At 41.8% G+C, this 23,822-nt stretch overlaps 1 pseudogene; it reads right to left on the bottom strand.

Annotated features, from left to right (window-relative positions):
• Positions 1 to 504: 504 nt before the first annotated feature.
• On the bottom strand, positions 505 to 3,737 carry LOC122731843 (annotated as a pseudogene).
• Between the last annotated feature and the right edge of the window lie 20,085 nt (positions 3,738 to 23,822).

Here is a 23,822-nt window from a genome sequence, read left to right as displayed (position 1 = left end):
TTATATATTATAATATATGCTAGATAGTCACATATTATATTTGTATATATTATATATTTATATATCCTCTATATATGTGAGTGTGTGTGTATATATATACATACACACACACTCTATAGATGACACCAATGGTTTAGACACACAAAATAAATTCAAGTGATATCTGAAAACAGGCACACTCAGGAAATAAAGTTGAGCTTCTTCTGGGGCTCTTATTGCCCCATCTTCTGGTTACTGATTGAGTTTTTTTTCCCCTGGGCAATGGGGGTTAAGTGACCTGCCCAGGGTCACACAACTAGCAAGTGTCAAGTGTCTGAGGCCAGATTTGAACTCAGGTCCTCTTGAATCCAGGGCTGGTGCCCTATCCACTGCGCCACCTAGCTGCCCCCTGATTGAGTCTTGAGGGAGAAACCTGGCTAGTGCTGAGGAAAGGGACAAGAAACACTGCAATGGCATATTGGAAGGGTTGTGCCCAGGAACCAGCAGGCAGGAAAGTAGGATCCATTAGGCATTGTTCAGGGTGACTGCCCCAGGGTGGACTTTGCCCTCTGGCGGCTCTAGACTGGCACCTCCACCCCCTGCTCACATGGCTGACTTTGTCCTCAGGGTTCCATTTGGCACAGCAGGTGGAAGTGTCCCCCCCACCTCATTGTTCATCAGCTCTTTGATTCCCCAAGCAAAGGCTTCCACTCAAATACTTCAACAAGTCCAATATGTTTGGCCTGGGCCACATCTTCTGTGTACTTGCTGTTCATGGGCCATCCAGATTTATCCATCCATCAGTGATGCCAGAAGCCAATGTGGTTTGGTCAGTCTCGGTATACCCATCTGCCGTGATGAAGTCAATAGACAGAGTGATCTTGACTCCATTCTTCTCAGCCTTGAGCATCAGGTCTTTGACAGTCTTGGCCCTTCATCGAAAAGATGAGTTCCAATCTACATGTTTTTGAGCATCTTGAGGAAGTTGAAACCTATCCCACCACCAATGACTTTGTCAAGCATATTGTTGATCAACTGGATCTTGTTTGCAACTGTAGCTCTGCCCAAGGTGGCCAGAAAGGGCCTTTCTGGGCTCTCCAGGATCTTGGCAAAATAAATTAGTTCTTTTTTTCATGGGGAAGTCACATGCCTTCTGGGGCAGATTCATCCACACTGTGGACCTAGTGAGCAATAGCCAAAGCATCATTGACAGACATCCCCCAGCTTAAAGAGGGACTTAAAAAGCAGACCTCTTCTTTGGCTGGCTCAGCTTTGATCTTATTCCCAGAAGCATCTTTGCCTTTTTCTTCTTCTACATGGAAGCAGAGATTCTCCAGGAAAAGTATAGAACCATTAGGTGGGTTATCACAGGCTTTTTTCACTTCTGGATCCACACAATCCTTCAGGAACAGAACATCTTTGCTCAGCGAGAATTTGAGCTCTGTAGCCATGGGCTCCAAGGAGTATTTGTCAGGCATGGGGATACCATCAGGTCAGTCTAAGGAGCTCATTAGAACAATGGACTTGGTTCTATTATGCAAACGGTAATTGATGCTAGGAAGAACGGCTTTGATTCTCTGGTTGTTGGTTTTCTCTTTGTTCTTCATGGGAACATTAAAATTCACCCTCATGATGACCCTTTTCCCCTTCAGAGTCACCTTGTCCAAGGTCAGTTTGCTAGAAAGAGACTTGGGGCAGCTGAGGCTGCAGATGTGGCTGTGGCTGTAACTCAGGCTGGAGCTAGGGACTATTCTGTACCCTGGGGTGAAGCTGGGGGAGAGAGTCCCCTTTGCCAACAGTCAGGATCCAAAATATCATGACAGGTTGTATGGACCAAATTAATAAGATGAAATTTAATAGACTTAAATCTTAAAATTTGAACTTGGGTTCAAAAAAATTGCCTGCATAAGTACAAGGGCATTTGATGTGCGGACAGAAGACCTTGGTTCAAATCTCAGCTCTACCATTTACTCACATACATACCAAATCTGCATGACCTTGGATAAGTCACTCCCAATGTCTAGACTTCAGTCTTCTCCTTTATAAATTGTGAGGTTTGCACTAGAAGATGATTTCCAAAGCTTCCATGCACATTTGATGGACAACTGCATTTGGGAACTTCTCAAATGAAACTAGATGACTTCTAGCATCCCTTTCATTTCTAAATATGTGAGGCTATGACTTCATAGAACAGTTGAAGTTATTATCAGAACAGTCTTTCCTGAATGTAGAGCAGGGACTACAGGGAAGGGAAAAAGAAAGGAAGGCAGAGGCTAGTGAGAACAGGTCACAGAGAGGAGAACCCAAACTTTCTTAAAAAGGAAACTTTGATGAATTTCTGCAGTTTTCCTGGTGGGTTAGAATGTAATTTTGCTTTGTGGAGCTGTTTTCATTTTAATGGCTCCTTGGACCATATCTGGTTAATTTGCTCATGTCTTCTCAGTACCTCTCAGACCACAGACATATGGACTGTCAAGGGTCTGATAAGAGTCTCTCTGTGGGTGAGAAAAAGGAAATGGTCCCTTGGCTTTTGCAGGCAACTCTGAGCACTGAGAGGTCCCTTGGGGAGATGATTAGGAGAAGCAAAAGCCTTTAGTTAGGAAAATGACTTGTTTTTGAAAGAAATTCATTTCTACGACTGGATGGGTATATACCTTCCCTTGGGGCAGCTCCCTTGTAATACCTGATGGGAGCTTGGAGATGATTAACTAACTCAGAATAAATATATCAGAACCCTCTGTTGAGTGGATTCTGATGTGCCCTAACTAAGCTCATGGCTTCTCTGTCTCTCTCTTATCCTGCTGGGTGAACAGCAGAGGCAGACCAGCTTCCCCTAAGGCTGACTGCCTTCCAATTAAGCACCCCAAAGTGGTGTGAGGAGGTTGTGTGCTTCCCCTCCTTGGAGGTCTTCAAACTATACCTATAGATGGCCACTTGTTTGGAATATTGCAGCTCTGAGATCTTCTGATTCTTCTTTTTTTTGGGGGGGGGTGAAGCAATTGGGGTTAAGTGACTTGCTTAGGGTCACACAGCTAGTAAGTGTTAAGCGTCTGAGGCTGGATTTGAACTCAGGTCCTCCTGACTCCAGGGCCAGTGCTTTACCCACTGCGCCACCTAGCTGCCCCTGATTCTTCTTAACCCCCTGCTTTTTTCATGCCACTCTCTTGCTCAGAAACCCATGGTGGCTGCCTTTTACTTCATGTATCAAATCCTATTTCCTCTCCAACCTACAATGATTGGGTCTCTTCTCTGAACTCCCATAATACTCAATTACCATTGGCAAGGATTGTTCCAGATGGATCAGCCTTAACTCCTTTTAGAGTCTAATCTCTGTGAAGGCAGGGATCTTTGTTTCTATTTCTTCAGTATGCCATTCAAGATTTGATACTTATTGACTGATGACTAATGGAAAATGGATTCCATCCACCTATTCTGCATGGCTGCCTCCAACATTATGATCTGGCAGGGACTTTACAGTATTTAGTCTGAGATAGAGTTGTCCATATTATCAGTCTCCTTCAGCATCATTTCCATCCCCCCTTCCCTCCTCAGGGTTTAGCATGAGGATCAAGGTGGTGGGGAACACAGACATAAACTCATTATGGCATATAAAATTGTTGGAGCTCAGTTGAGTGTCTATGAGGAGGATGCTACTGTAAAGAGGAAGTGGGGGGCAGACATGGGAGGTGCAGGTGGAGAACACTGGGCCTGCAGATGGTTTAAGCGCATGACTCACCGGAGACCAGGATGCTAGACATGGTGGCTTGGATTTTTATGGGCAAAAGAAAGGAAGTGGGAACTGGTTTAGCTTGGACAGCAGCACCCTGGGTGAAATAAAACTCTGGGGGAAGGGGAAGTCACAAAACATGCCATGACAATGTTTCCACCTCTCCCTTTTTGGTGGCTGGCCAGTAGCAAAGCTTGTGGCTGCTAGCTGGACATATGAGCATTTGTGTGGGGTCATCGAATGGCCAAGATGGAAGGGACTTTAGACTCCTCTTGTCTGAGCCCTTTGTTTTACAAAGATTAGGCAGCACCCGGGCCAAACCAGGGGCTGCAGAAACACACAGTAAAATGAGAGTGGGCCAGTGGAGAAGTCATGGAGGAGATGCTAGTTCAACCGAAGAGTTCCTGACCAAGCCTTCTGGACCAAGAAAAGGGGAGTCTAGATCCCTTGGGAGCCAATCAGTCAACTAGCATTTATTAAGCACCTACTATGTGCTGGGCACTGTACTAAGGTCTAGGGATAAAAATTCCTGTCCTCAAGGAGCCCATGACCCAGTGGGGGACACAGCATGAAACAGCCACGTACAAACAAGCTATAGTCAGGATCGTTAGTGATGTTCCCAGAGGGAAGTTATTAAGGAGGACTGGACGAGGTTTCTTGACAGAGAGAAACAGCGTCTTTGTCTGGGATGTGAAGGGAGCCAGGGAAGGCAGGAGGAGGAGATGAAAAGCCAGAGTGTTCAAGGAATGAGGAACAGCAGGTGACAGTGTGTGGCATCAGTGGGGAGGTCTGTGCCACTGGATCTTGGAGCATGTTGGAAGACGGAAGGTGTAAAAAGACAGGCAGAATATTGAGAGAGTCACCCATTACAAAGCCAAGGCAGGCATGATCTCTCACTGACGGTGTGAGCTGTCCGGACTGTTTGGCTCCAGGGGAGTCAGATCATTTCTTCATTGACCCCGAATGCTCTCATCGTGAGAGAGGAACAGCTAAGGTGGCATCACAAGCCTGGGTGACTGCAGAGGTCATTGTAAGGTGGGGGTCACTTAGGGTTAAGTCAGTTGGTTCTCAAGCAACCTTGATTGCTTTACTTTTTTTGTTGATGGTGAAGGACGTGAAGGATTTTACTTTGTCTGTTTAGGTCCCTGGGGAAATCACTAGAGGGGAAGGCTGCCTGATTCTCTTGGCCCACATGTTGCTTTTCCATTCTGGGGGCACTGGGGGTGGGTAGAAAGGTATTGTCCCAACTAGGGCAGTGCCATAAATCTGGAGGATTCCATGGGTCCCTAAGGAGGTGGAAGCCAACTAGACTATGGGCTTTGGTTGATGACCATGCATTGTCTTTTTTTCAGTTAAATAAAGACTCTCCTCTATTTAATATCTGTTAGTCTTTGTGTTGTATGATAGCTCAAAATCCTTTCCCTTTATTGTAGAGGCCTAGAGGGGAGTCAGAGCTATCTAGAAGTAGGGGCGTTCATTAGCCATTTAAAATATCTTGAAATGAAGCATATTAGCAAGAGGTGGAGCTGAAGAGAAAGAACATTCTGCGCAGAGGGGAAAGCCTATACAAAGAAAGTCATGGAGATGGGAAATGGGAAATTGTATATGGAAAAGAGGGATTAAGCCAAACTATCCTATAGGCTTTGACTCTTTCCATTTTATTTGTCTAGTCATTTTTAATCACGTCCGACTCTTTCAGTTGTGACCCTGTGTGGGGTTTTCTTGGCAAAGCTATTGGATCGGTTTGCCATTTTCTTCTTCTGCTCATTTTGTAGATGAGGAAACTGAGGCAAACAGGGTTAAGTGACTTGCCCAGGGTCACACAGCTAGTAAGTATCTGAGATTGGATTTAGCTTCAGGTCTTCCTGACTCCAGGTCTATTGCTCTAACCACTGTGCCCCTAAGCGGTGGCTTTAAGACAGTGCAGGCATTATCTTCTATATGGAGCCGTTCTTGATCCTCTTCCCCCTCCCTCCCTCCCTGAAACTATTATATTCTCTTTCCCAAATTACCTTGTATTTAACGACCTAGCATATATTTATAGTTTTTTACCTTAGATATATACAATCTTTCTCTCCATACACATACATATGTATGCATCTATGTGTGCGTTAAACACCCACATATGTATAAATGAGATATCTATGTGTATACATGCATATATGTATGTGTATATATGTGTATATGTATATATAAGTGTATGTACACACACACATATATGTACTCATCTCCCCCATTAATCTCCTTGAAGGTAGCAGTTGTTTCATTCTTTGTACTTGTATCCCCAGAACCAGCACACTACCTGGTATAGAGTTGGCACTTAATAAGTGCTTGTTGATTAATGGACTGAGCAGACTGTAGGCCAAGGTGGTAGAAGATTCTGGAAGGACGTTTGGTAGTCTAGGACACTGAGCATTCTTGGATGTACAGAATGAGGGGGAGGTGGGAGACACAGACAGAGAAGGCTCCTGAGACTCTCCACCTGCAGATAGATGGTGACTAGGATATAGGTAGAAGAAATGGACCTCATATGATGGAGATGGTGGGGAGAATGACTGAGATAACAGAGGAGACCAGAATGACTTCTGCCATAGCTATGTGTGTGTGTGTGTGTGTGTGTGTGTGTGTTGAGGGGCGGTACTGTAGAAATTATGTTGTGAAATTATTATGAAATCATGATTATTGCTTACGTTGGGACCACCTTAAAGCAGCCTGTCTGCTTGGCGCAGTTAGCCGCCCTGATAATCTTGGTCTCTGCCACCAGCTAGAAACATTCGTGTTTGCATAGGATGGGGTGTTAGAGGTGAGAGTAGCAGCTGAAAGTGCATAAACCAGTCATAGGCTACAGCGGCAAAGAAAAGACGCTGTCCCCTGTCATGAAGATTTTATTACAGCCAGTGGGCTCATTTAAGCAGCCAGAGGCTCAGAGGATCATGGATTTTGAGTTGGAGGGGAACTGAGAGATAATTTAGTCCAACCGGCTCACTTTACAGTGCAGGAAGCTGGAGACCCAGAGAGGTTAAGTCATGTGCCTAACATCACACAGGTGGGTTGCTTTTAAGTCCTGTTGGCTCCAAGTCCAGTGCTCCTTCCACTGCACTTGTGCCTCATGGATCTGCCCATGGCAATGAAGCTGACCAGCACCTCTTCAGAGAACTAAGAGGAATCACAGACATCAGTCAAGGAGAGGATACTCAGAAGAGAGAGTGGGTAGGGAAAGCTGAGGGTTGGTCTAAGTCAAGTTTAACACAATGTATTTCCTCTAATAATGATAACTAGCAATAGAGGCAGAATGATAATGTGCTCTGCTCAGTCAATCCTTTCTTGAATTCCCAGATAGCCAGATAGTGTCACCATTATGCTGAAATGACAATAGCATTGCTGAGGACTTTAGAACACAGAACATACAATGTCAGGAATGGGAGGGAGGCATTAGGATATATAGCAGGATGTAAGGGCTGGGGGGAAGATCTTAGAACAAAGAATATACAATGGGACCTATGTGGGACTCATAGGGACCTCTGGATATAGAATGTTAGAGTTGGAAGAGACTTTGAAAATCTAGTTTACCCACCCCACCCTTCATTTTATGGATGGGAACCTGACACCAGCATCACTGATAGACCAAGAGGATGATCCCGAAGAGGAGTTCCTATGAGACAAACCCAACTATTGTAGTGTGGTCATCAGATCAGGCCTTTCCATTGGCAGTTGTCTTCTTGTTGTTGTTGTTTGTCTTTAGTTAAGGAAGAGGACCATAACACTGGGGAGGTGATGTCATGACTTGCAGTGAATTGAATTGAAGTGAGGTAGGGCTGTGCAAAGTCAGCAGTCTCACCCTTTCCTCCAGAGTCATCTGGGTCAGGTGGCAAGATAAACATCAGGACTACTGAAGACTAAGGCCTTTCACAGGTCTCAGTTTACCTGCAAGATGTCTTCTAAGGACCCCTCCTTAAACCCAAATAACTCTGGCCCTCATTGATTGGCCAACAATAGGTCCCAGCCCAGGCCACCTTTTGCTTCTTGATGGCTCAGAGTGGGAGTAAATAGCAGTTGTACCTCTTTTGGCCAGAAACCCTGAAGGTTTTTCTCCCCATATTGATCTATTTTTTTTTTTTGACAAGATTAAGAGGCTTTGCTTTGGGGCAGCTAGATGGCGCAGTGGATAGAGTATTGGCCCTGGAGTCAGGAGTACCTGAGTTCAAATCCAGCCTCAGACACTTAACACTTACTAGCTGTGTGACCCTGGGCAAGTCACTTAACCCCAATTGTCTCACTAAAAAAAAAAAAGAGGCTTTGCTTTGCCTCCTTTCTTTTTCTTTTTTTTCTTTTATTATTTTTTTCTTTGCCTCCTTTCTTACCTAGTCTTAGTCACTGAATGGATTGTCTTAGACAAACTGAGACTGGCTGTGATTTTCTAGGATTCTTCTCATTTGGGGGTTCTTCACTTGGGGTGCATGAACCTAGATTTTACAAATATTTTGATGTGTATTTCTGTATAATTAGCTTCCTTGGTAATCCTATATATTTCACTTCATGCTTCTAAGAACATGATGCTGAGAAGGGGTCCAAGGCTTCACTACACTGACTGCAGAAGGGATCCAGGACAACAACAAGAAAAAGCTTATCATTCCCTGCTCTAATTGCCCAGTCAGCTAGGGGTAAAAAGGGCTTAATTCTGGATGTCTCAGACTAGGGATCACAAGACCCAGTTTGAGGCTGAGTCTCTTGCGTCAGTAATCTTTTTTTTTTTTTTAAACAAGACAAGGTCTATACTCTTTAAAAATAAATGTTTGTCACATGACATCCCTCTCTGGGGTCTCAGTGATGCCATTTCCCCCCAAATGAAGGGTTTTTATTGTTGTTGGTTTTGCAGTGGCAGCTGGGAATGGTGCTTGTATGTGGTTGTTTGCATATGTGAATGCGTGTCAGTCAATCATTTGAGCATTGATTATGCACCTACCACATGCTAGGCCCTGTCTGTATGTCTCTACTGCTTGTAGTTGTGTGTGTGTGTGTGTGTGGGGCAGTGCCCATTAATGTCTCTGTGTCTGGGGGCCCATGTGTCATGGGACCCATGGACTGGAGAAATTTCAAGGCCTCTGACTCAGAGTGGTAGCTTTCCTGGAGACCTCTGGGGAACTGGACTCCATGCTCTGATAGTCTCTCCTAACTTCTCTCTGATTCACAGATTTAGAGCGTCACTTCAGCTCCCCCTGGAGATGCCAATTGCTTGATTGTGGGATGGCTCAGCTGTGGCGAAGGGAGCGCATGCTGATATTCCCGACTGACTCCTCTCTGGCTTTCGCTGCGGGGGTGTGCTCCATCCTGGTGATGATGGCATCCAGGGGAGTTTGTGGGGTTCTGTTTCTATGGCAACAATACATAGGAGACTTTCCCCCACTGATCCGGAAAGGCAGCTTTCTGCAGGGCTGTTCTTTGCCTCAGATTCCCGGTGGGTATGTTGCTTCCTGCTTGAGCCATCTTTGTTTCTCTAATAATGATAATTGGCAATAAAGGCAGAATGATAATATCCTCTGCTCAGAGTCAGTCTTCTGTGAGTTCCCAAATAGCCAGATGATATTGCTACTCTGTGCTGAAAGAGCAATGGTATCAATGTTATATTTGGGAAGGACTTTAGAACACAGATTGTACAACGTCAGAAATGTAGAATGTCATAGCTGGAAGGCTTAGAACACAGGACATAGAACGTCAGAACTTCAGAGAGCCCTTGGGACTTCAGAATATGTGATGTTAGAGCTGTAAGGGAAGGTGTTGGACGTCAGACATTTTTATTTATAGTTTTGAGTTCCAACTTTTATCCCTCCTTCCTTCCCTCCCCTTCCCCGTCCCTGAGGCGGCAAACAATCATATTTGGATTATACACGTATAATTATGTAAAACTTTACCATATTTGTCATTTTGTACAAGAAAACTTGATTAAAAGAAAACAATGAAAGAATGTGAAAAATAGCCTTCTTCAGTCTGTTCCATCAATATCAGTACTTTCTTTGGAGGTGGATAGTATATTTCAATAATCCTTTGGGATTGTCTTGGATCATTGTGTTGTTGAGAATAGCCAAGTCATTCTCAGTTCTTCATCAAACAATATGGCTGTCTCTGTGTACAATGTTCTCTTGGTTCTGCTCACTTCACAATACATCATTTCATACATGTCTTTCCAGGTCTTTCTGAAGTCATCCTGCTTGTATGGCTTGGAGGCCATAGTGTGCTATGACTTGAGGCCTTACAGCATCACCCTGTAAATGGTGGCATTTAAGAGAAGGACCTGTCTCATGGAGATATTTGGGGTAATTTAAAAAAAGATGCAATTTCTTAATTTTTTTGTTTTTTTATTATGAAATTAGCATTCCTCAACAAACACAAATGTTTCATGTATAAAGAACAACAAAAAAAGGATTATGAAAGTATAAACTTCCATTTTATATATGTATATATATATGTATATATGTGTGTGTGTGTGTGTGTGTGTGTGTATATATATATATATATTTTTTTTTTTTTGGTTAGGCAATTGGGGTTAAAATGATTTGCCCAGGGTCACATAACTAGTAAGTGTCAAGTGTCTGAGGCTGTATTTGAACTCAGGTCCTCCTGACTCCAGGGCTGGTGCTCTATCCACTGCACCACCTAGTTGCCCCACATTATATATTTTTTTAAATTGACAGGTCAATAAGCATTTATTAAGTTCCTACTATGTACCAGGCACTGTCCCATGTGCTAGGGATACCAAGAAAGGCAAAAACATGATCCCTGCTCTCAAGGAGCTCACAGTCTAATGGAGGAGACCACATGAAAATAACTATGTACATACAAGATATATCTAATGTGAATGGAAAGATGGGATCTTAGAAGCTGGGTCCAACCCCCTTATTTTACAGTTGAAGAAACCAAAGTAGCAGGACATAAGTAGGTGGGTTTTGAGCTCAGATTTTCCTTACTCCAGAGCTAACTTTAAATCTATTATTCTCCACTCCCTTAGAATGAGGGCTGGTAGAAGGAAATATAGTGGGAAGGTCAACGATAATTATTTGGATTCATTTTAAATGTTCAGTTCTTAAGCCCTAGTATGAAAAGGACAAGTAAAAACACTAATGTCTAGATTAAGGTCTTAGGGTTTGTGTGTTGGTAATAAATTGCCTAATAATTGTAGGCAGAGCAGGCATCAGAAGATCTGGATTCCAATTCCAGTTCTGCAACATGATGTGATCTTGGGAAATTGTTTCCTCCTCAAATAGGTTTTAAATGATGATTATCTTTAAAGCAAGAATTAAATTTAACAAAGTAGTAACAAAATTGCCCTCCTTATCTGTGTCCCCTTCTGAACCTCCTTTTATATGTTGGGTTTTTTATATTTAGAATTTTCTTTTCCCAAATTACATGTAAAATACAAATTTAGACATCAATTTTTTATTGATTTTCCTTCCTTCCTTCCTTCCTTCCTTCCTTCCTTCCTTCCTTCCTTCCTTCCTTCCTTCCTTCCTTCCTTCCTTCCTTCCTTCCTCCCTTCCTTCCTTCCTTCCTCCCTCCCTCCCTTCCTTCCTTCCTCCCTCCCTCCCTTCCTTCCTTCCTCCCTTCCTCCCTCCCTCCCTCCCTTTCTTCCTTCCTTCCTTCCTTCCTTCCTTCCTTCCTTCCTTCCTTCCTTCCTTCCTTCCTTCCTTCCTTCCTTCCTTCCTTCCTTCCTTCCTTCCTTCCTTCCTTCCTTCCTTCCTTCCTTCCTTCCTTCCTTCCTTCCTTCCTTCCTTCCTTCCTCCCTCCCTCCCTCCCTCCCTTCCTTCCTTCCTTCCTTCCTCCCTCCCTCCCTCCCTTCCTTCCTTCCTCTCTATTCATACTAAATCACCCTATCCACTCCCAAAAAGAAACTCTCTTTTATGACAAGGAAGCATAATGACAAGTAAGCCTAGTCAAGCAAAACAAATCAAGTTTATTAGATTTTAAACCTCTTGAGGGCAGAAACTATCTTCTTGCCTCTTTTTTATCCTTAGTACTTAGCACAGTAACTGACACATAGTGGTGCTTAATTAATGTTTATTGATTAATTCAAGTCATTGGCTACATCTGAAAAGCCCTGCCTCCCTCAAGGCAGCTAGGTGATGCAGCGGATACAATACTGGATTCAGACAGGAAGAACTGAGTTCAAATATGGCTTTGGATACTTCCTAGATGTGTGACCCTGGGTGAGTTGATTAATCTCTGTTTGTCTTAGTTTCCTCAACTGTAAAATGGGAAAATGCACCTACCTCCCAGAGTTGTTGTGAGAATCAAATGAGATAATATTTGTAAAGCTCTTAGTACAGTCCCTGGCACACAGTAGGTGCTTAATAAATGCTTATTCCCTCCCTCCTTTTGAACCTTTGGTCTATTATCTCTCTGCCAAGAGGGGAGAGGCATGTTCTATCAACAGTCTTTTGAAGTTAGGATTGGTCATTACATTGATCAAATTTGTATTCCATCACTATGGTTACTGGGTAAACTGTTCTTTTATATTATTGTCTATGCTGCATCACTTCATACAAGTCTTGCCACATTTCTCTGCACCCTCCAGTCATCATTTCTTGTAGCACAATAATATTACATTAGGTTCCTATGCCACAGTGTGTTCAGCCATTTCCCAGTGGATAGGTACCCAATGTCTTTCTAAGAACCATGACATTTCCCAAAGACAATCTCACTTGCTTTGCTCCTTATTCAGTTCTAGTCCCAGCTCATTGTCCTTGCAGAATGACTATCAAAGATATATGTACATATGGACTAGCTTTCTGAGCTGTCCACATAATTGCATACCCCAAATCTGGATAATAGGTACTCTTCATCCACTTGGTTTTTCCAAGGTAGATGGTTAGACCACACTGTTTGTTGTTGCTGTTGTTGTTGTTGTTGTTTTGGTGAGGCAGTTGGGGTTAAGTGACTTGCCCAGGGCCATACAGCTAGTAAGTGTCAAGGGTCTGAGGTCAAATTTGAACTCAAGTCCTCCTGAATCCAGGACCGGTACTCTATCTACTGCGCCACCTAGCTGCCCCTTAGACCACACTGTTTTTAAGGATTATGTGTCTCAATTAGAAAGCTCCAAAATGTAGTAGGGCCCAATGCAATCAGCACAGCAGTAGTACCAATCAGTCTCTTCTTTAGGACTTCACCATCAATAAGGAATCCTTCATTTGTTAACTAACTGGAACCTTTGGCAAACATATATATCATCTCCCTGCTTTATATTTTGGTTGATGTTAAAGTCAGAGAGCCTTTAAGCCAAACAAGCTATCATTACATATTGTTTAGCTCTCTCATCCTTGTTTTTAGCAGTGCCAATTTCTACTTCCTCATGGGGCAAATTAAAGACTGTGATGGGGGCAGCTAGGTGGCGCAGTGGATAGAGCACCAGCCCTGGATTCAGGAGGACCTGAGTTCAAATCCAGCCTCAGACACTTTACATACTTACTAGCTGTGTGACCCTGGGCAAGTCACTTAACCCCAATTGCCTCACCAAAAAAAAAAAAAAGACTATGACGACAAAGTCCAAATGTGGCACCTCCACTGTCCTTGATGGTGAGTTTATGAAAACTTTTATAGATTTTTTTTCCATTTTAAATCTGTTTGTTTGATGGAACTAAGTTAGGGCCAACTAAGAAAAGTCAGCCTGAGGAGATTTAAAGATATAACTGCAAGGAGGATCAAAAAAGGGAAACACAAATTTAGATTACTCAGATAAAAGTCCTAAAAGTCACTGCCTAGGATGTGATTTTTAAATGTTCATTCAACATTTACTTACTGTGTTCTTTCTCTCAGGCATCACACCCATGGGTGAGTTAGGGAAATGTCTGTCCCAAGCATGGGAAGACTTCCACTGGTGGCATGGACAGACGAGAGCTATTTGTTCCAATGGCCATAAAGGAGGCACTTAATGGAGTTCTTAGAGCTTGGTAAGATATCGAAGGCGTCACAGTTGTTCATGACATCTGCCATTGCGGGTCATCCTGACTTGTGTCCTGCCACTGGACTTTGATGACTGAGGAAGAGAAAGTGAGGCTTGATGGCACATCTTCTTTGAAAATGAAGGGTGGGCAGCTAGATGGCGCAGTGGATAGAGCACCGGCCCTAGAGTCAGGAGTACCTGAGTTCAAATCCGGCCTCAGACACTTAACACTTACTAGCTGTGTGACCCTGGGCAAGTCACTTAACCCCAATTGCCTTACTAAAAAAAAAAAAAATGAAGGACAGGGGCAGCTAGGTGGCACAGTGGATAGAGAACTGGCTCTGGAGTCAGGAGGACCTGAGTTCAAATCCGGCCTCAGACACTTAACACTTACTAGCCGTGTGACCCTGGGCAAGTTACTTAACCCCAATTGTCTCACTTAAAAAAAATGGCAGCTATTTCTATTCTGCCATTGAATCCCTGAGTGACTTTAATAAGGTAAATGACCTGACACTGAAAGGCCAAGGAGTCTGATTGACTGTGTCTAGTACTGTGCCGGACATTGGTTTGGGCTCAATAACTGTTTGCCGATCGATAGACATTATAAGAATACCTCTCAAATGATTGGATGATCCTCGAGGGCAGGAATTATGTTTTATTTCTCATTATCCACCCCTCCCTTGCTAGTGTCCAACATATTGCTGGGCACATGGTAAATACACGATACATGTTTGCTGAATGAATTAATGTTTGGGAGGTGGGCGGGGCAAGCTCAGGAAGAACCAAGCAAGAAATAGGGCATTTCCCCATCAATTTGTGAGGTCCTTTTTGGCTAGACCTGACACAGGCTCAGTAATCTTGAGGTTCAATCCTACCAGAGTGTGAGAAAGCATTACAAAAGTTTCACATCACTTTAGAGAGCAGTGTACTTGGGCCTCCTCAAGGCTGCTCCAAGGGCCAAGGCTGGCCACAGGCAAAATGACGAAGCCGGTGAAGTTTGTCTTTGTTTTTTGTTTTGTTTTGTTTTCCACACATAGAAATGGATTTTAAGGCAATCGTTAGACTTGATGTTTTTCATGGAAGCATAGTGCTAGAAGAGATGTTGCTCCATCCACTGGTTCTTTCCTTCACTTCAACGAGGACCATCCCAGATCTGTTTTTCTATATGGCAAGATGGATGACAGATTCTACTGTCTCTCTTGTCAGTCCATCACAATGTCTAATACTGTATAAGATATTAAAGCTTAGTCAATAGAGTGTTGGACTTGGATTCAGGAAGATCTGATTTTGAATCCTGCCTCAGTCTCTTACTAACTGTGTGACCCTGGGTAAGTCCTTTAACCAATCTGCCTCATTTCCCTCATCTGTAAAATGAAGGTAATAAAGCAGCTACCTTTCAGGCTTGGTATGAGGCTCAAATGAGATAATATTTGTCTAGTGCTTTGCAAACCTTCAGGCACTATAGAAATGCCAGCTATTATTAGTCCCACTATTTTTTGCCCTAGAGTATTGGGTTCAGATTTGAGGGCCACATTTTAAGAAGGTCATTAGAAACCAGAGCGTGTCTGGAGGAAGGTAACTAAAGGGGAGTGTGAGGAGACTGGAGACCGTGTCCCATGAGAGTCATTTGAGAACTTGCTCCATGTGTCCCCAGAGGGCAGAGCTAGACATGGGCAAAGGCTCATAAGGAGGGAGGTTTGATCTCCATCAAAGGGAAAAGTTCCTAATGATGAGAGCTGTCCAAAAGTGGAATAGGCTTTCTAGGGAGGTAGAAGGGGTCCCACCACTAGAACTGCTTGGTCTTCTTGGCCCCTGAGAGAAAATGCTGATGTGTGGCTCTTCTCAAAGATAAGGAAAACAGAAAACAGGAACAGGAGAAGGTGGGGGGGTTGTCAATAGCTAGCTAGAACCAATTGGAACTGGTCTGAGCTAGCAAGGTGGGCAAGTCTGAACTTTTGGTGAAGTCAGTCACTACTGTGCATGCTTAATCAGTATTAATGAGTTCATGAATATTATCTTCTTTGCCTCTGGCTGGGATTTGACAGCCATTTTCTGAACTATGGAAATGTATGTAATGGGAGGGGGAATCATAGTAAGGGGTTACATAGGTAGACTTCCAGGAAGACTGTGAACCTCCCATTTCCCCATCCAGTTAGGGAAAGGAGGGGTGGGACCTTAAGGGATATAAGCTTGTCTTTGACTTTGTTCAGGCTCACTCCTCCAAGGAGGGTGCCCGTTCTCTTGAGAGAATGTAATAAAAAAGCCTTCATCTGTGCTCTCCTGAAAGTCTTATTATTTGTAAGTGCTCAGTTACTTACAACAGCCCCTCAAGGCAAAACTAGGAATAATGGGTAAAAACTTGCAGGGAGACACATATCAGACACACACACACATACATACACACATGCATGCATACATACATATGTGTGTGTTGTTGTTCAGTTGTGCCTGACTCTTTGTGACTCCATGGACCATAGTACACCAATATGGTCAGTCCATCCATCCATCTGTCCATCTATCTACCTCTAGCTTTAGTCTCTCTCTTGAGCTACAGTCATGCATTACCAGCTGTGCTTCGAATATTTCCAATTGCATACATCTCAACCTCAGCAGGTCTAAAGCAGAACTCATCATCTTCCCTCCACCCCCAAATGCTTTCCCCTTCCCAACTTTCCACTTACCAGTCAAGGACACCACCATCCTCGAAATTCACAACCTAGGTGTCATCCTTGACTGCTAAATCACATTCACCACACCTATCCAATCCATTGCCAAAACTTTGTCATTTCTACCTACACAATGTCTTTTGTATATTCCCTTCTCTTTACTTATATAGCCACCATCCTTATTTGTGGCCTTCTAACTGGGCTATACAATGGGCCATAATTAAATCCCTCTTTGAAGTCCTCTAGTCTCTCCTCTAAAGTGCTGTCAAAGTGATTTTCATAAAGTAGAGGTCCGACCATGTCATTTCCCTGCTCTATAAACTCCAAGGGTTTTTCCCTTAATCCTGCCTCTTAGAACTTTTTCCCTTCAAGGATTGGCTCAAATGCTACCTCCTTCAAGAGACCTTTACTGGTTCCCTCAGTTGTCAGCATCTTATTCCCTAACCACCATTGCATATTTATTTTGAATATTTCTGTATTAGCTCCTTTGTGAATATGTTGCATCTCCCTAGTAGAATGTATGCTCATCAAGGGTAGGGACTATCTCATTTTTTACCTTTTTTTTTTTTTTGGATTTTTTTTTTTTAATTGGCAATGGGGGTTAAGTGACTTGCCCAGGGTCACACAGCTAGTAAGTGTTAAGTGTCTGAGGCCGGCTTTGAACTCAGGTCCTCCTGAATCCAGGGCCAGTGCTTTATCCACTGTACCACCTAGCTGCCCCCCGGGACTATCTAATTTTTGTCATTGTATCCTCAGTACCTAACAGAGAATTGTTCTTGGATTATTTATTGAGTTATGGAAGAACATAGAGTAGAATAATACCAGACAAGAAAAGATGGTATACTAAGTCTCTATCCCAAAAGAGATAAAAAGAAACGTCAACAAGGAAAAAGACTATATATATACATATATAACAAAAATATTAATAGTAGTTCTTTTCTTGTGGCAAAGAATTGGAAATTGAGGGGATGCCCATCAATTGGGGGAATGGCTGAACAAGTTGTGGTATATCATTGTGATGGAATACTATTGTGCTTTAGGAAATGATGAGCAAGATTCTTTCAGAAAAAATGTGGAGAAATGAACTGATGCAAAATGAAATGAGTAGAACCAGGAGCACATTATACAAAGTAACAGCAACATTATGAGATGATCAGCTGTGAATGATTTAGCTATCTCAACAATATAATGATCCAAGATAACTCTGAAGAATTTATGATGAAAACTGGTATCCATCCCCCAAGAAAGAAATGATAAAGTCTGAATATAGGTTGACACATACTTTTAAGACTTAATTTTTCTTATTTTTTTTTAAAAACAACATGACTAATTTGGAAATATGTTTTGCATGACTACACATGTATAACCTATATCAAATTACTTGCCTTCTCAGGATGACTGGAGATGGCTCTGGAAGTTTGAAGCAATTGGGGTTAAATGACTAGCCTAGGGTCACATAGCTAGTAAGTGTTTGAGGTCAGATTTAGACTTAGGTCCTCCCAACTTCAGAGCCAGCACTCTACTGTGCTGCCTAGTTGCTAGTGGATAAAGTACTGACCCTGGAGTCAGGAGGACCTGAGTTCAAATTTGACCACAGACACTTACTAGCTGTGTGACCCTAGGCAAGTCACTTAACCCCCCTCTCTCTCGCTCACTCGCTACTGGACCCAGATGGCTCTGGAGGAGAGAGGGAGGTTGGTGACCTTACGTAGCCCTTCTTCACTTAAATCCAATTCAGTACAAGTCATGACGTCATCCTGATAGAAGGGTCCTCTTCAAGAACAAAGGACAACTTGCCTTCTCAATGACAGGGCTGGGGAGGGAGGGAGAGAATTTGGATCTCAAAATTTTTAAAATGAAGGTTAAAAACTGTTTTTAAATTTAATTAGGGAAAAACAAAACCCGAAATAGATAACTTAAAAAAAATCACAATAAACTGTTAAAAAAAAAGAAGATATGGTGCATTGATGGAAAGCACCATCACATGAATGAAATAATGGATACATTAATTAATAAATTATTTGCAATACTTAATCCAGGCAGATGGGAGCAGAGATTTATGCAAGCATGTACATTTTTGTGATTATATAGTTTATTCAATATTGTGAAAATGGAGGGAAATATATTAAGACTTTGTAGTACTCTAGAGGCCTCAGGAGATTCCAAGAGCCAAGGAAAGAATTTCATTACTTCACTCTTCCTCCCCACTCTCATATCCACTCACTGGTCAATTATTGCCAATTCCATTTCCCAATGTTTTTAGCATTTGTACCCTTTTCTCTATTCCCACTGTCCCTGCCTTAGTACAGGGCATCATCAACATGTACTTAGACAGACAGTTGCTCTAGCTTCTAAAGGGTCTTCCCAAGTCTACTCTTTTCTTTCTCCAATCTCTTCTTCATTCATACTACTGCTTGTAAAATCTTTCTTATGACTAGGTCTAATTTTGCCTCTTCTGGATGAAAAACAGAAACCAACGTTACCCTGCTCCCCACCTTCACCCCCTCCCCCCAACACATCAGTGGTTTCCTATGACACATTGAATAGTGATCTTTATTTTTTTCCTATTTAAGGCCCCCTGCCATCGGGCACCACTCTACTTTTTAGATACATATTATTCCTCTCCATGGGTTCCTGCAGCCTATGCATACAAACTTCTCTGCCTTTGCCAATACTGTTTTCCTTGTCTGGCATGGCCTTCCTCATCTTTTTTTTTTTTTTTTTTTAGTCAAGAAGCCTTTATTAAGCACTTACTCTGTGGTAAGTGTTGCAGATATAAAGAAAGGCAAAAAAGAGTCCTTGCCCTCAAAGAGTTTACATTCTAATGGGGTGGTGTGAGATATGGTTAGATACCAGATACACAAAGCTATAGGGAGGTGATCTCAGAGGAAAAGGCACTAGCAGCTGAGGAAAAGTCTCTCTGTAGAAGGTTTGGTTTAGGCTGAGTCTTGAGGGAAGCCCAGGGAGATGGAACTTGGAGGGAAGAATTCTAGGAATGATGGATATAAAAGAACAAGAAGGCCACGGTAGCTGAATCAGATTACATGGATGGGAGTAAAATATAAAATGACTGGAAAGGTAAGAAAGGGCCAGAATGCAAAGATGGATGAATTATCACGGAGGTAACAGGGAGCCACTTGAATTTATTGAGTAAAATGGTGACATGGTCAGGCTTAGGAAAATTATTTTGGCAGCGGGATGGAGGATGGATCAAAGGAGGAAAGAGGAGGCAGGGAGCTCAATTAGAAGGCTTTTGTATTAGCCTAAGTGAGAAGTGATGAGGGCTTGAACTATGGTGGTAGTTGTGGGAGTAGAGAGAAGAATGTATACAAGAGACCTTGGGAAGGTAGAAACAAGATTTGTCAAGGGACTGGATATGGGGAGTGGATGAGAGGGGATCTTGGATGACTGGTTTTGCAATATGGGTGATGAGGAAGATCATGGTACACTTTATGGTATTAGGAAAGTTAGGAATAGGGGAGGGTTTTGAGAGAATGATAATGCATTCTGTTTTGGATATGTTGAGTTGAGTATGAGATGTAAATGTGTTTCCAATTATTAAGTCCCTCATCAACTCAAATGTAAAGCCCAAGTCCAGGAGCATCTCCTTTAGGAAGACGTCCTTGATCCTTGGTGTAACGATTGGAATAACGCCACCTGCTGGATACTAACTGTAGAAGAGTTCTGCCCATGAAGCGAAGGTCTTTGAGGGCAAGACCAGGAGTCTTTGGTATCAGGAAGTGACGCGGACTAGTGGGAGGCGGAAGGAGGAGACGGAGGCGCTCTTTCCTCTGGACTCTGGCGGAGAAGGGAGCTAGAAATGCGCTCTCCCTTTAATAGATAGGAATCTAGACCTTTCTCTCTCTCTTTACCAAATTCTTATTCTCCTTAATAAATGCTTAAAAGTCTAACTCTTGCTAAAGCTTATAATTTATTGGCGACCACTCATTAAATATTTTAGACAGACTAGCTAGAATTTTAGCCCTTAACAGATGGCTGACCACGAAGAGGAAAGCTAACCCTCAGTCTTCTGATCTTCTGGTTGGGTAAGAAATTTCCCCTCCCTCTCCCTTTAACTGCTAAGTACTGGTGTACTGGCTGTGTTTTTCCTTTGAATTTTTTCGAATGGACCTTTTAAACTCCCTAATTATCCTATTTTTGATTTTGGTCTGTTTAACCAGACAAATGGGAGATAAGATCATGTTAATGCTTTGTTTTTGTGGATTTTCTATTTTTCTTTTTATTTTTGTTAAAAGAGCCAGCAACTTACTCACACAAGGAAATATCTCTCCCTCTCCCAACCATGCTTTTTCAGAGAAACCTGAAGAGATTCCCGCAGCTTTTCCCAGTTCTAACACTAATTGTTGCTCTAATTTTGCATGCCTGGAGGCAATGACCTACCCTCTAGAAGCTTTTAATCCCCTAGCACCTGGAGGCAAAGTGGGGGAAGAGGAATCCAGGCCTGAGTTCAAAATCAAGTCTGATTCAAATTGCTCTGGTCCCTCCCCTCCTCCCCAGACCCCACCCTCTACTCCTCCCATGGCCAAGCCCATTGCTTCCCCGGCCTGGGAAGTCCAGTGATCTGATGCGCATGCTCAACTTTCTCTAACTACATTTGCAGCTTCAGGCTCAGCCCTTCTCCAGCCTGGCTGTGCTTTTGAGACAATCTTAGAAAACTCTTTAAATTCCAGATATGCTCGTTTTGTTCATAATTTTGCTAACCTGCTTTTGTCTTTCATTAGTAATCTTATAAAGCATTTGTATGGTGAAAAGACTGACAGACAATATAGAGGGGTTAAAGAAGAAAAACTTAAGCTGAATAAGAATGACAATCATCAACATAGTTCAAGACTCTGCTTCTTTTGCCATGGAAGGATATATATTTTACAGAAATGTAGAAGTAAGCAGCAAGGTATTGATATGAGTATTGGGGATTTTAGATATCGGAATCAAAAGTGTTCTGAATTCACTCAGAGTAATAGTATCAGTTCAGAGGTTACATAGGACTTCTATGCTATTATATATACATTTTGAAATTAATGGTATGGGTTTATTTTCATAGAGATTTTCATGCATTTGAGATTGTGTTTTATACTTAGTTTCTAAAACAAGGAGAATATTTGTAAAAGCTTTTTATAGTCATGTGATCAAGTTTATATTTTATAATACTCTTATTGATATTAAGTTCATATTCATTTAGATTTCCCTAGTTTGAATTTCATTGTCTTTTATTATTCCATGTGTATTTTCTTCTATTCATTCATCTATCTAATTTTGAAACATGGTTTTGATTTCATAATACAATGTTAATTCTAGGAGTATTGTGCTCCCATATTCTGAGTTATTTGTTTTTGTTATTTTTCTCAACTGATTATTTGATCAAACTCTTTAAAGCATTTCCCTAGCAAATTGGTTGCCATGGCAAGTGTAAATTGATTCTAGAAGTATTATTTTTGATAAGCATATTCCCAAAAAAAAAAAAAAGAGGGGAACATTTGTAAAAGTTTTCTTTTTTCAAAAAAAAAAAAGTTCTTTGAGATTCTGTTGTGCTTTAACTTGTATTTAAGTATGTTCTGATTTTTCACAAAAGTAATTGTATACTAAGTAAAAAAAAAGGGTATTATTTGAAATTGTTGCATAATTATATATTATATTTTGAGTCAAGATGTATTCACATTTTTTGCAATCATTTATTATCCTCAATTTTAAATCCATATGAGACTTGGATTATGGGAACTTATCATTTAAGACATTAATTGCCTTTATTCTGAGTTATCAGATGCCAGTTGGCCAAGATGCCATCCAATCACAAGAGGAATACATGCAAGAGCAGACACTGAACTGTCACATGAGGGGAGACATGCATGAAGTCAAGGTATGGCCGAGGGAACGGCTTTTGACAAATGTTGAGGTTGGATTCTCTTGGTTTAATATTTTATTCTCTTTTTCCCCACAATATTGTACAGATGGCTGGAAGTATTCATCCCACCCATCTCACTTCTACACCTGGCTTCTATGCTCCCTCCTATATGCCTGATGCCATGGACATCTCAATCCCATGCATCTGATTAAGTCTGACTCAGTTTCTTCCAATATGTTTGGTGGCATGGACATATATTCCATCCACCTATTTTAAGCCTGGCATACTGTATGGGCAGTACATATCGCTCAAGTGTGGGAATGCTCATATCCCATCATTTCTCTGTTCTTTTATGGTAACCCCCATAATTATCTCAGGTGTCATGATAAATACAGTGTTGAATTTGACCTTGACACCTGTTACCAATTATATTAGATTTTTTAATTTCTCATAATGGCATGAGGATAATTAGGCAGATGATGCAAAAAGTGATGAAACAAAGATAAAAAATTATTTTTAATAATTAATATCGCAGCAATTGTCTTCTCAATTACCCTCCATAAGGGGGGGACTATAGTAATATTATAATTTTAAAGAATGGTTCAATTTTTGTTTTATTATATGTTTCATGTGTAACAACTAAGATTCTGAATTCCCTTAGACATGTTTTTGAGAACTTTCATTGTTTGATTTGATTATTGACAAAGCTATTTTAAAGTTGTGTTAAGCTCAATTTTGTAGGAAATTTCCTGGCTGATTACCAGTATCCACACATCAACCCCTGAAAAGACTTCCATTCCACGACTACACCTAGAGGACATCTGAGAAAAGACTTTCAGAGACTTTAAATGAACAGTTTTGATTTGTTTTTGTTGGTTTTTTTTCTCTTTCTGTTATAATATACACCATCTGTAACATGTATTCTCTGCAGAGGCCCTCCCTTTGCAAGACTAATGTCAAAGCGTCGGTTCATGAGGACAAAAAAAAAAAATCGCCCCTCTGGACAAAACTTTCCTCTCTTCCTTTTCTATATTGTTGTTCACATATTATTAGTTAGCAATAGTTATTATATTCTTTTTACTGTTCCGTCAAGGAAACATTTTGTTTCTTGAGGAACAACAGGGGGGACTGTAACGATTGGAATAACGCCACCTGCTGGATACTTACTGTAGAAGAGTTCTGCCCATGAGGCGAAGGTCTTTGAGGGCAAGACCAGGAGTCTTTGGTATCAGGAAGTGACGCGGACTAGTGGGAGGCGGAAGGAGGAGACGGAGGCGCTCTTTCCTCTGGACTCTGGCGGAGAAGGGAGCTAGAAATGCGCTCTCCCTTTAATAGATAGGAATCTAGACCTTTCTCTCTCTCTTTACCAAATTCTTATTCTCCTTAATAAATGCTTAAAAGTCTAACTCTTGCTAAAGCTTATAATTTATTGGCGACCACTCATTAAATATTTTAGACAGACTAGCTAGAATTTTAGCCCTTAACATTGGATTATAAACATAAATTTGGAAGGACTCCAGCAGTCATTTAATCTAACCACTTTCATTCTGCACATGTGGAATCTGAGGCACAGATAAGTGAAGAGACTTGTCTAAGGACCTACAAACAGCAGGTTGTAGGGTCAGGATTCAAACCCAAGTCCTCTGATGTCCAAACTAG

The sequence above is a fragment of the Dromiciops gliroides genome, chromosome 6, assembly GCF_019393635.1.
Source record: "Dromiciops gliroides isolate mDroGli1 chromosome 6, mDroGli1.pri, whole genome shotgun sequence".
Classification (NCBI taxonomy): Eukaryota; Metazoa; Chordata; class Mammalia; order Microbiotheria; family Microbiotheriidae; genus Dromiciops; species Dromiciops gliroides.
This window is presented reverse-complemented; position numbering and strand designations above follow the sequence as displayed.